Raw genomic sequence first — 13,276 nt, forward strand, 5'->3', positions numbered from 1 at the left:
ACATCATGAAGTGGAGTGAGCATTAAAATCACCCAGTAGGATGGTAGTGGTTGAGATTTGGTCTAAAAGTTCACGAAGCTCTTTTCTAAGCCGATGTGTATTAATTGAACTAGGAAGATAGATTGAGATTATTGTAACTTTGATAGAAAAGTCAATTTCGATTGCTATTGCTTGAAGTGGAGTGGAGATAGACAATTCGCGGTGAGGGAATTCTGAGTTAACAGCTATTGCAACACCATTTATATTTGGATTGCTTGAGTTTTCGTGGATGTAAAGGGTGTAACCTCTGATGTAGTTAGAAGGAAATTTAGACTTAGGAGATAAGGTTTCTTGAAAGGCAATAATGAGAAGGTTATATTAGTTATATATAGTTCAGCGAATCTTCCTTCTAAACCAAATAAGTTCCATTGTATTGCAAGATTTGTCAAAGTGGCAGGTGGGTAGGTTGAGTATCGATTAGTGGTTTGGTTCGAAGGGCAAGCCATAATTGGTCAGTTTAAAAGATGAGTCAGTGGAGAAGAATTAATCGGGATTGGAAGAACTGTCAACTTCAACGGTCATTTGTTCTGATGATTTTTTAACTAAAGGGGGAATGATTTCAGTGGTAGGGTGTCTTTTGTGCGCAGTGTCCATCTCGTCTTCGATGTCCTGGTCGATTCCCTCAATCGTCTTCTTCTGTTGTTTCTTCTGCTTCTTGTCTTTTTTAGTCTGCTCTAGTTCCTTAATTCTACTGGTTAGGTCGGCCACGGTATCCATCAGCTTCTGGATCATGTCGTCCTTCTGTTTGATCAGGTCTGCTACTGCATTGTTATCGTTGATTTTCAGTCGCTGTTGAACTTTGCTCACTTCGGCGTAAGATCCTGCCTCTGCGTTGAATTGCTTGACGGCTTCTTTGTAGTCGATTTCTTTCGTCACTCTGATTTTAGTGATTTCTTTTTCGGCTGGGTAGACTGGGCATTTCCTGCTGTAAGGTCCATGTTCTCCTTTGCAATTAAGGCAGTAGGGCTTATTCTTGCATTCCTCATCAAAGTCATGCACTTTCGAACAGTTTCGGCATCGGGCGGCAGATTTGCAACGATTTTTGGTATGTCCATATTTGTAACACGTTAAACAAATCGTCGGCTCAGGAATAAACACTCGAGTTTTAATTCTCAGTGGACCTACCTTGATGACTTCCGGAATGGTGGTGCCCTCGATAGTTAGGACCACCGTAGGAGGTTTTGATTCTTTCCATCTACGAGCCCAGTGAATCGTTTGGCAGCAATAACTCCTTGGCTTTTAAACTCCTCCACTAATTCAGTTTTGCTCATCTTTACGATTTCACGACAGGTAATAACACAGCGTCTCTTATTTAGTGTTGGGTGTAAAATCACAGAGACGGCCATGCTCGGTTGGCCCACAGTTTGTTTCAGTTCTTTTAAGGGGTTATATACCTTTTTGGTCGAGAAAAATAAGGGGAAGTTTGAATCTATTTTTAAGTGCATAGCACCATTTTCATTGCCTCAAAGGGGTATTTTTCTGAAAGTACAGTTCATCAACAACAAAAAAATACGTTTGATTTTGAGATATACCAGTTATTACTGGAGTAATGGCCGTTTCCCCGAAACGCTATTTTTTGCAGAGGCTTGCGGTGATCCTGATAGAGACTCAGCGGGTCAACCGAAATAAAAAAACTCATATTATTTCATTAGTTTAGAAGTGTGCGATCGCTTTTATGAGTATTTTGTTTTCAGTGCAAATGGGAACATTTTTCCCAAAAAATGCACGTTTTGAGCGCTAAAAATTGCATTAGAAATTTTTTTGCGGCAAAATGTAACTGTATGTTTCAAAAAGCGATCGTTCAAGGACCGGCGAATTTATTAACGAAAATTAAAAAAAAAATGAAGGAAATCGGTTCAGTAGTTTTCCCGCAATCAGGATCACGGCAAAGTAATTTTTCGGAAATCACTATTCCGAGATAATCGCGTGTAAAGTTTCAAGTTTAGCTTATGCGGCCGTGGCGAGGCGCGCTGCAAATCGCTCTAACTTTCTTCCTATTGCTCAGATCTTTATGAAAATTTGTGAAAATGTTCTCAAGATTTTGTATTTGAAGATAATACAATAATTTTTTTCTCGGTTTTTTGAAAACTAAAAAGGTATATAACCCCTTAATGCAAGAAGTTTTCGCACTTGTTCCGGGTTTCGCACTCGCAATACAAATCTTTTTCCATCATTCTCCGTAGTTGCTCCTTCAATCTCACCAACGCAGGCTTCCAGACATTTTCCGACCAAGAAGGGGTTTAGTTCCGTTCTGTCGTCAGCTTCCAGTTGCAGAATGTTTAGTTGACCAAATTTATTATTATACATCCACTGAGGCACAGTTCTAATCTCAGGAAATTGGCTACCTGGATCCCATCCAGAGCAGCACGCCGCCGCGGCCATCAGTTGTGTTCTCCTTTTGCACTTCCCATTCGCTGTATGTAGTCTGTTACTTTCCTATTCAAGAAATATACAGCGATGGTTGAAAAAATCACAAAATATTGCAGGTAAATGCTACACTAGCAATATAACTTTGACGAGCAATCCGAAAAACAAGCCTATATCGCTTGTATGCCAAGCATCGACTGAATGATGATAATGAATGTAGCAAGTTTTCCCAGGAACACTCTTTTATAGCCGAAGGGTGCTACAAAATAGGCCACGCCTTTCAGTTCAGTTGTTCCATTCCCTAATGTTCTTCAGACAAATTCTTTCACAATTCGCATATGATTTTTGTATCCAGCGAATAAACACCGATGGTGCTCTCACACACGCAACGGTTTTAACCCGTATCTTATTGTGGTTTGTAACATCAAGCGATTTCGTTTGCTCGCTGTTGCGTGTTGCATCATGTTGCAACTTGGCAGCTGGGAGACGACGAAATTATGTTCATGCTGCTTGATTGAATCGACTTCATATTAGCTCTGCATAGTCGAACTAACTGCTTTTGTGAATGCGTTCTAACAGGGCAGTTTATTATTCAAAGTCGGTTATGCTGATCGCATCGTTTACTAAATAAAGTATAAATTAGACAACTACAACAGAATTTGATTGCATCCCGCACAGAATGTCTGCTTGTGCTGATGCCAGAAAATTATTAACCTTCAATTATTTGTTTATTTGCCTTGAAAAAGGCATTTCGCGGTTCAAAATCGGTTGCTGAACGCAACCTTTGAGCTGCCTCAACAGTGGGGGAATTAAGATACACGGAAACATGCACTGTGGAAGCTATTTCACATTCAGTAAATTAGACGGGTGCAGATTTAAATTGCTAGGATCCAACATAGAATGCTTGCTTGCGTTGTCAAAAATTTTTAACTTTCAATGACTTGTTTATTTGCCTTGAAAAAGGCATTTTGATTTTCAAAATTGGATTTCCTGATGGTAATCTTCATGCTGCCCCAACACGGGGGGAATAATGGCAGTCTGGCGACACACGCTGAGAAGAACCGCGCTGCTCCTGAGACGTGGTGATCAACCACAGGGCTAGTGCTGCTGCTGAGGAAGGACGACTGCTGTTGTCGCTGTTTAGAACTATTATGAGCGGCTTCGGCTGAAACAGGCTCTTATATAGGCAAAATATCATGTTTTCAATTGCAAGATATATGATTCTGTCGATCGTGCTTGGGAAGCAATCATATAACGACCAACCACAGGTCGAATTCTTCGTTTTGACAAGGTTTGACTATTTTCTATAGTACAATGGTGCGAATAATAAAATTACAATTATCTGCTTTTGGGAAGAATCTTAGAAGATTTTCCAATCTATTGCTACAAGAACGAAGGAAATCTATCAAATACTAACCGATTTATTAGCATTTGAAATTGGACATATTTTTCATTTTTTTCGGTTTTAGATTTTCATTTTACATCCCTATGTAGCCGAACTTCCTGAGAGTAGTATTGTACTTCAAAATCCAAGAAAATGAGCTAAATGACGCACTTATTAAAAATATAGCATGGTGTCCCATCGTTTACAACGCAAACGGTGGCACAATTTAATTTCTAGCTGAATTTACTCCCAGATGATCTCGAGGTACGATGTTGGCCTAACAAGCCAGTGGTCGTAGGTTCAAGTTTCGGCTCGGGAGTGACTGTAAGTGCCAGTAGGATCGTAGCGCTAGCCTCACAGTTGTCCTGTATATTATAAACAGTTGGCTGCGAAGTTTGAGTATAATGAAACAGAAGATCGAGTTCTAATTTGAACTTGAAGTTAGAAACACTTTATGGAAGTGTATCCAAGAAACTTAGAAGTTGAATAACGCCGAGTAGATCAACGTTAGGGCATATATGTAGCGGAATCTTTTTATCAAATGCGACCCTCAATAACTCCTGTAATACTCCTAACAAGGAACCAATCACCCTGTATTCCTTTGTACATCGAAACACTGAATAATTATTTGTATCAATTTAGCCTATCTTATTATGAATTGACCGGACTACGCTCTGTTGATTCCACATACGAATCAAGGCACCGGTGATACCGCGTGGAACCCAACTTTTAGCGATATTCGCAAAAAACCGCATTATTTCTAAAATCTTTAATGTGTTTTTTATCTTCTGAGTTATTTCCGGTTAATCAAATCAGTTTCTACGAATGATTTTCGTTAAAGAACTATTACATTATCTGGATTTTGTTAACTGAAACACAGGTTTTCTATAGGATTAAGGTCCGGTGATTGGGGAGGATGTGGAAGTGTTGATTTAACGTTGTAGAGCCGCCATTTTTTACGAGTTTTGATAAATGTTTTGGATCATTATCCTGAACAAAATAGATCTATGACTCAGCTTCATCACGCTGTTTTTTGAATTATGCTTCAAGATGTACATGAATCCATCCAATGTTGGTGTTTCCGGTGCCGTTACTTTGTTGATATTTCTCTTGATGGATTTTTATTGTTGATTTTGCTGTTGAAATTTGAGATGGTTAGGTAAAAAACGGATGCACTCGAAAAACTACGATATTCGAAACTCACTTGGAAAGAGATATTAACATGAATACGATAGATTCATTTGATACTATAATAAAACAAGTTCGGAAAGTTGTAACCATAGGATTGCAAAAAATATACATACTTCACTACACCTTACTTTTATGGCGACAGGTCGTTAATGACCCACTGTCGAACCCAGAATACGTCTCCACACCACTCGATCTTTGACTAGTCTTCTCCAATCGCCCCTAAACACTTGCCGATCGGGCGTCCTCATCCACATCAACAAGTACGTGGTCTACAACGAGGACGCCGACCTCTGTCGGGCTTCCGAATTTTCAAACGTGGAAAATAGGAGCTACAAATGGCCATTCCTCTGGCCGCGGTAAAGTTTATCAGCCTCAGGCCGTTTTCATTGGTTGACTAGTGGAGGCTATGCCTTCAAATTACCGGACGGAAGAATTCTTCCCTCCCAACCTATGCGTTTGTGTCTCCGATGACGACTTTTACGTCATGTTTTGGGCACTCGTCAGAGATTCGTTCAAGCTTGTCATAGAACTCATCTCTGACTTCTTCGGATTTGTCGTTTGTCGGTGCGTAGGTGTTGATTAAACTGTAGTTGAAGAATTTGTCCCTAATCCTCAACACGCATATCGGTCATCTATCGGCCTCCACCGAACGCTGTTTTTTTTTGATTTCCCAGCACTGCTTGGCCGCCACTGTAGTAGATGTGGTACTTGAAAGAAGTGCGTGCAATAGTGTCTACTGCACGGAATTCCCTTTCTCCGGGATTTGGCCACCGAACCTCCTGAATCGCTGCGATTTCGACTCCCTGCCGCTGTAGTTCTCGAGCAAGTAAGCCAGCCCGCGCCGGTTCATTGAGAGATCGGACGTTCTAAGTACCCAATTTCCAATCGTTTACCTTAATCTTTTTCCGTGTTCGTAGCCTAGGTCTTTGCCGATTGACCCGTTCCGTATTTTTAATTTCGTTGTTCGTGGTTGAAGAAAGGTTTCGGTATGCTACCTTATCAGGGTCGCGATACCTACATCCTGCTGATGGGGCTGCGGGATACAGCATTCCATAATTCAGCCACCCGCTCCGGGTCAGACGCTGTTGTACGCCCCTTCGCAGTCAGCATACGGCCATACACTGAAAATATATTTTAGTTTATTTCACGAAAACGTATGTTTTATATACAAAACCTTTTGTTGTTTTCTGCAACGAAACCAATGCGTAATAAATATGAAGGTACTTTCGTCAGAACTGTCAAAACTGTTACAGATTTATATTCGTACACGTAACGAAAGGTTTTAAAAATAAACGCAATCAATCGTACAAAAAAGGCTGCATAATGTAAATAGTACGAAAAATTAGTAAGCTCACGCAAGTAATTCGTACAAAGAACGCCGCATTACGTAAATAGTACGAGAAATTAGTAAGCTTACGCAATATTGTGTACATTATACGAAATCAAAAATAAAAGAGAGAAAGAGAGCTTGATTGATGATCATCACCGGTTTTGCCACAACGCGATTCTAGTTCTATCGATTGCGAGAGAGCGACGACGCGCGCCTTTCATCTTAACCCCAGAGACGTACAAATGTTCACGAAGATTATTTCAATACGAAACCTGAGCGAAGGGTATATGTATCGCGGCGGTTCTATCGATGCGAAAGTGATGTTGTTCCAGAAGCGTATAAATGATGTTCTCTAACCTCATCGTTGGAAAGCAACGGATTCGGACCAAATGCAGGAGTTAAACTCACGACCATCTGCTTGTCAAAGCGGACTCTGTAACCATGTGGCTACCAGCTCTGTTTATACGAAATCAAAAATAACAGAACACCTTCAAGTAATTACTCGTTGTTATCCACGTTCATACGAAAGTACATTCGTGAATTGGACAAATTATGCGTGAGTTGCAGTTCTATTCGATAACTTGCAATAGGAATGTTCTATGTAATCAATAAAAGTGCGGTACACTCTACGAAATCCATGTTTACGAAATGTGCGTGAGTGGAATAACGAAAAAATATTTGCAGTGTGGTATATCTTTAATAAGTATTGAATATGAAGGTACTTTTGTCAGAACTGTCAAAATGGTTGCAGATTTCTATTCGTATACGTAACGAAAGGTTCAAGAAATGAACGCAATCAATCGTACAAACAAACGCTGCATGATATAAATAGTACGAAAAATTAGTAAGCTTACGCAATAACATGTACATTATACGAAATAAAAAATAACAGAACACAAAAATTTCGTTCAAGTAAATACTCGTGCTTCCGTTTTTTTTGGTCGTTGTTATCCACGTTCGTATGAAAGAACATTCGTGAATTGTACAAATTATGCGTAAAGTTGCAATTCTATTCGATAACTTGCAGTACGAATGTTCTATACATCCAGCAAAAGTGCTGTACAATCTACGAATTTCATGTTTACGAAATGTGCGTGCAGAGAATAACGAAAAAATATTTTTAGTGTAGTTTCCATCGGAGGTTGGTTACCTGATCTCCGCTAAGTTTACTCGTATCCCGGTCGGCACCTCCTGGAGGTTGGGATAGGAGTTGCTGGACAGAGGTGAATGACCACAATGAGGTCTCAACACGCATTAATGGCTATTGTTGGGCCTTCACCTAAGACCCGTTTGATCTGTTTCCCTTGTATGACGAACCCGACACCTCGTTCACTTCTGTTGCCGCCACTGAGGTAGATGTGGTATTTGAAAGTCGTTCCCGCGATCGGATCTACCGATCGAAACTCATGTTCATCTGTCTTCGGCCACCGCACTTCCTGGATGGCAGCGACTTGCACTCAAATTACGCAGTTCCCTGGCTGAGATGCCCAAGCATATAGTTCTGAAGTCTCAAGTACCGAGTTTTAAATCATAGTCTCTTTTCATTCACTTGGGTCGATACCGATAGTTCCGATTCGTGATACTTTCTGGATTTTTCGTAGTAGGGACCTTCTGCATACTGCCTTCCTAGAGCCGCATGAAAATACATACCGTAAGCCGGATTGAGATTGTGCCATCCAACCCGTGACTTGCCAACTATCTCTTCCGGGCCAGAAGACTAGTCTTTCTTGGTTAAGTATTCGAGTAAACTTATTCAAGAAAAATGAGATGGCTGACAAACTATGGGTTTGTAAAGCACAATCTCACCCCGGCTTACGGTATATATCGTAATGTTAATGTCGATAATGTCAAAAATCTTAATTCAATTATCAAAAATGTCTAATTATGATGATTTTATCAAGCTTTACGCTCACGTCAAGACTGTTCATATGACAAACTAAGTTTCACCATGATTTTCCAATAACTCTATATCAGTCAAGTTTCTTAGTAAAACCACATAATAAATGAAAACGACTATGGCAAAAATAATGACAAGTTTGGCACAAGGTCATGTCATCGAAAATTATATTTTAGTTACGAGTGTTGTTCACAATTGAGAATTCGATAAGTTTCACGTATACCGAGACTGTGTTGCAAGTAGTTATTGCTGATGATCAGGTTCTTAGGGGTAACAATGTCTATGATGAGTCGTTTTTACTATAAAGAACAGGCGGCGTTTTGAGCCGCTCTTAACCGCTTCGAAACTAACTTTATATGTTTGAATGAATAAGCTTTGTATTGCATTTCAAATGGTGAAATGGTAATAAAAACGTTGTATGGTTGCTGTGTTTTATAGGGGGACCCTACTCTGGAAAGTCGAAAAATAATAAATTTTCGTATTTTTTTTCGGATGCTTAGAGTAGAGTGATGTGTTCGGATATTGTGGCTATTGATTAAGGTATATTTGAAGATATATTTTGCACGTTCTGGATACAAATATAGTGAGGATTACGCTGTAAGCAGCGTTTCTCTCGAAACCATGTTTTTTCTAAGACAAGACGCGACAGCTGGTCACCGTTACATTCAACCAATTTGAACCGGCTGCTGATTGGCTGAATCCGATAACGCAATCGTCACGTAGAAAATACAACGAGGTTACTTTTCACTGTGAAGCAGTGATGCTGGAGAGTCATAATTTAGCTATTATAATTCTTCATAAATAATGATGCAAAAGTATGCAAGGTAGATGATATTACCGAGTAATGTATTTCAGTGTTATAACTTTAAAAATGCATTAATCAATCGTTTTTTACTATTTCGGTTGAAGTCCAAGAAACTTAGTAAGAAAAAAATTGATAGTAGAAGTACACTCAGAAAAAATAACTATTGAGTTCCATAAGAACCCCTTATGCTTTTGCTCCACAAGGATCCCTTATAAAAGTCATAAGTTTGTCTTATAAATTGGAGGGAAAGTTTTATTCTCGAACACTAACGATTTTTATAAGTCAAACTTATAAAATTTATTGGTCGTATGTATGCATGTTATAAGAACAGACGTATCAAAATCATAGCTTTTCAATGTGAATTTTATAATGGCTACCATGAAATGTTTATGAAAATCATAAGTTACGCGTATGGGATGCACATGACGTTTATATGAAAATCTTAAAATATACTTATGAAATTAACAATCTTGATATGTAATGTATAAGTGTTTAATGAAATCAACATTATACATGTTTATAAGTTGTAACTTATGGAATTCTTAAGTGTTTTTCTCTCAGTGTATGCTTTACTAAACATAGAATAATAAATAAAAATTGAGTATTATTCGCCTATATATAGCAATTTTAGTTTGTTTTATTATCATTGACCTGCAGAAGTTGTTAAAAACAATCATTCTGGCATCAACGGTATGGAACGTTCAAAAAAATTTCGACGGGGATGACGGCCGTTACGAAAAGAAAAATAAGAAGCCAGCTGTCGCGTCTTGTCTTAGGTTTTTTCAACTGGTGGTAAATTTTTCTCAGCATCTACTGAACCGATTTTGCTGAATTTTTTTTAACATGTAAAAATGGATTATCTAACTTGTTACGTAGCCGTTTTTTGATATCTGAGTTTTTCAATGTTTTATGATTTTTTAAATAGTGGTTTTTCATAAAAAAAAACAATTTTATTACTAAAATGGCCGCCATTTTGGCAATTTTTGGAATTTTTAAAAACGGCTACGTAACAAGATAGATAATATGTTTCTATATACTGAAAAAAAATTTCAGCCCGATCGGTCTACTAGAAGCTGAGAAAAACTTACCACCAGTTAGGTATTGATTTAGAGAGAGCATCCACGTTCCCAGCTGCCAACAGTGTAATACTCACTATATTTACATTCACGACATGGAAAATACATCTTCAAATATACCTTAATCAATAGCCAAAATAGCCAAACACTTCACTTTACTCTAGACAGCCAAAAAAAATATGAAAATTCATGGTTTTTCGACCTTCTAGAGTAAGGTATTTCCGATCAAACTTTTTTATTACTGATGAGCGATAACATGGCTGCATACCACAAACGATATGGGCGTATTTGTGATCGCAGTTATCTGGCTTGCTATTACATCACAGCGTTCATTTTGTTGTTCAACTGTTTTATTAACTTAAACTTTGTAACTAGCAAATTGCTAGACATGTTCTCATGTAATCTGTGGAAAATCATGACACACACATTTTCATTTTTAGTTCAAAATACGTTATCAATATCTAGCACGGTTTCTGCTTTTTTTGTTGCGTTATGACCTTATCGACCTTCGGTCGACTCCTGCCCCGAATGTCTGTTTATGATATTGTGACATTTAAAAAATTATTGAAACTACGTTGGAATAAGATCGAAGACCGTATTGAAACGGATCAGGAACCTTTATACTTTGTGATCGTTGCATTTCGATTGCTTATCACACTGATATGAGAGCACTAAGTGATATATTTACTACCTTCAGATCACATTTGTGATTAAAGATTACCTATCTAAATTGCCAATCATTAACATAGCCGTAGCCGGATTGGCTATCGTTTGAGGTTATTGCTTGGTCAACATCAAAGTAACGCTTTCATTATGACTTCATTCATCGATGTTCATGAACGCAGACGGCGAGTGAGAGCGTAACGTGAACTCACAGCTCTCTTGCTGAGTGAGACTGTTGCAATTCAGTTCATCGCTTGCTGTGGTACGAATCGGTTGGTTGGTCCGTTGTCTCGGAGTATCGTGTCGTATATTTTCCTTCGCGTACCGCACGTTAAACAGCCAGCGCCTATAACCAGGAAGCAGTAAACTTTGGCGAGTACGAAAAAGGGGCGCATGGCTCTAACAGTTTATCGTGTTTATTCTCTATTAAGTTGTGGCACCACCAGTAGCACACTGAAAAAGCTCAACAATTGTTAGTATGTCGCGTTCGTGCTCTTTTAGCGTTTTATCGTGCTCGTTTAAACTTGTTTCTGTTTTTCACGTTCTGTGGTGAGGCAATTTTTTCAATAGTCAATTGAAAACGAACAAAAAAAAGCCGACAAAATGCCATCATCATCGGAGTGACGTATGATCAAAATAATCATAAACTCTCACGTGCTACTGAGAAGTACTTCGTACGATAACCATTATAACACAACCACTTCACAAGCCGCGAATAGTCATTCAGTTTTGGCTAAATTTAGTCTATCAGTGCTCGAAACTCCACCAAGCGACCACAAGTAAGTGATGATGTAAGACCCATTCGCTCAGTGAACCGCAGTTTAATTAATCGATGGCATATTGCGCTAGTGATTATCCGATCTCTTCTTGTGTTTTTTTTTGCTACTAATAAGCCTACGTCGAGTGGAAATTCTGTCGGGTCATGGAATGGATATCCGTTCCCTTACGTATGAGGGAGCTTAAACGCTAAAAACGTAATTGAACTTCAATTCTCATATGTAGGTATCAGCATTTCACGAAATAATAGCTCTGTCTCTCTGTGCGAGTATCGTTGCAGAGGTATTAGTGATTATGCTTGCAAACTTGAACCTTTGCATTTCGAAATTTTTCCGGTACCTCTGGTTGTGAGTGACTGAGGGGGTTTGAATGGGGCTGTACGACGCCTCTGCTTCACATAATATTAGTATATTGGCAGCCAGTGTCAGTAATGAAACTCGAGTGGCACTTGCTGGATTGAGTATCGAGCAACGAATTGACGGATTTTGGAAGCAAAAATATGATTCATGTGTCTCGTCGTACCCGTTTCGTTAGTGATCAAGTGGAGTTGGGAAATACAGCGGAAGTCCCAAACGTAGAGAATACTGGTTGTAAATCTTGCTTGTTCTGATTTGTGTGGTTAGTTGACGCTGGAAACTCCACTCTTCAACTATTAAATGGTTACTAATTTGCAAGTATAATGTACAATTGGAATCATTCACATCTTGGTAATGTAATAGTTTTATGTATCTAGATTCTGCAAGGAATTCTCATGGTTTGGATAATATTTTAACAGCGTGAAGTGTTGAGCTTTCAAAATATCCATCAACTGTAGAACTCTCCATTGTTAGCAGATATTTTACAAACTAGAACACTAGGAACACGAAATAGTGCGAGGGTTTGTATATGTGTAGCTGAAGATTCAATTTATTGATTCTTGCTGATGTAATAACGCATGCAACAACTAGTAAATTATCTTGATAAAAAAGCGTCTTTTTCACAAAAAATAGCAGAAAACCGATACCACGACCTTATTGTTCGATGGGACTGTCTTCATCCGTTAACAATCGAATTCATAAAAGATAAATTCCTCAATTCTTTATTTCGATCTGACACCGATAGTCTTTCCAAAATCTGGATTGAAACATAAGATTGTTAGACCAGCATCGTACCTCGAGACCTGCTGGGAGGCTATTTTCCAGTTTAAAATTAAACTAACAAATGTAGAACACTGGTAACAAAACTAATATTGATAATGTTAACCTAAGTTAGTGGCTGAGAATCACATAAAATATTTGAAAAAAAAAGACAAAAAATGAACCCAAATTGACAACACTCTTCTAAAGGCCCGAAAAGAATAAAAAATACATTGAAATTGTGCTCAGACTGAGAAAAACGGTTTTGAAGGCTAGAATAAGTCACCATAGCAGGTAAAAAATCGGTCCTTGATGTCAAGAAAGACCAATAAGGTATGTATCCCAAATTGAGCTCTGAATGGCAAAAAATGCTTTTAAAAACCAGAAGGTGTCAAAACAAGAATTGATTTCAAATAAAGGGTTGAACATTGATCCCGGGTTTTATGCAGAATAAGGAAAAAGCACATCTTAGAGTTGGAGAAGGACACGAAAAACTGAAACTTCTAAAGTCCAGAAAAAAATCAAATCAGAAAAGGATACCGAACTGAGTTCAAAGGGACGATAGCCAGAAAAAAAAAGAAGAGCACAGAAACATTTATCTCTAATTGAGCGCTGAATGGTAAAAAAACGTT

At 38.5% G+C, this 13,276-nt stretch overlaps 1 protein-coding gene across 4 annotated transcripts in view; it reads left to right on the forward strand.

Annotated features, from left to right (window-relative positions):
• LOC129718377 (uncharacterized) overlaps positions 1-13,276 on the forward strand; it is a 46,391-nt gene that overhangs the window by 5,541 nt on the left and 27,574 nt on the right. Inside the window, exon 1 of one of the 4 annotated variants that reach the window (XM_055669115.1) lies at positions 11,018-11,531. The exons of 2 other annotated variants lie outside the window; for them this stretch is intronic. The gene's annotated coding sequence lies outside the window, so the exon portion shown is untranslated. Of the gene's footprint in view, positions 1-11,017; positions 11,532-11,645; positions 11,751-13,276 lie in introns of those variants that run through there. One more of the 4 variants, XM_055669118.1, reaches the window with a different exon arrangement.

This window comes from Wyeomyia smithii, chromosome 1 (assembly GCF_029784165.1).
Source record: "Wyeomyia smithii strain HCP4-BCI-WySm-NY-G18 chromosome 1, ASM2978416v1, whole genome shotgun sequence".
Taxonomy (NCBI): Eukaryota; Metazoa; Arthropoda; class Insecta; order Diptera; family Culicidae; genus Wyeomyia; species Wyeomyia smithii.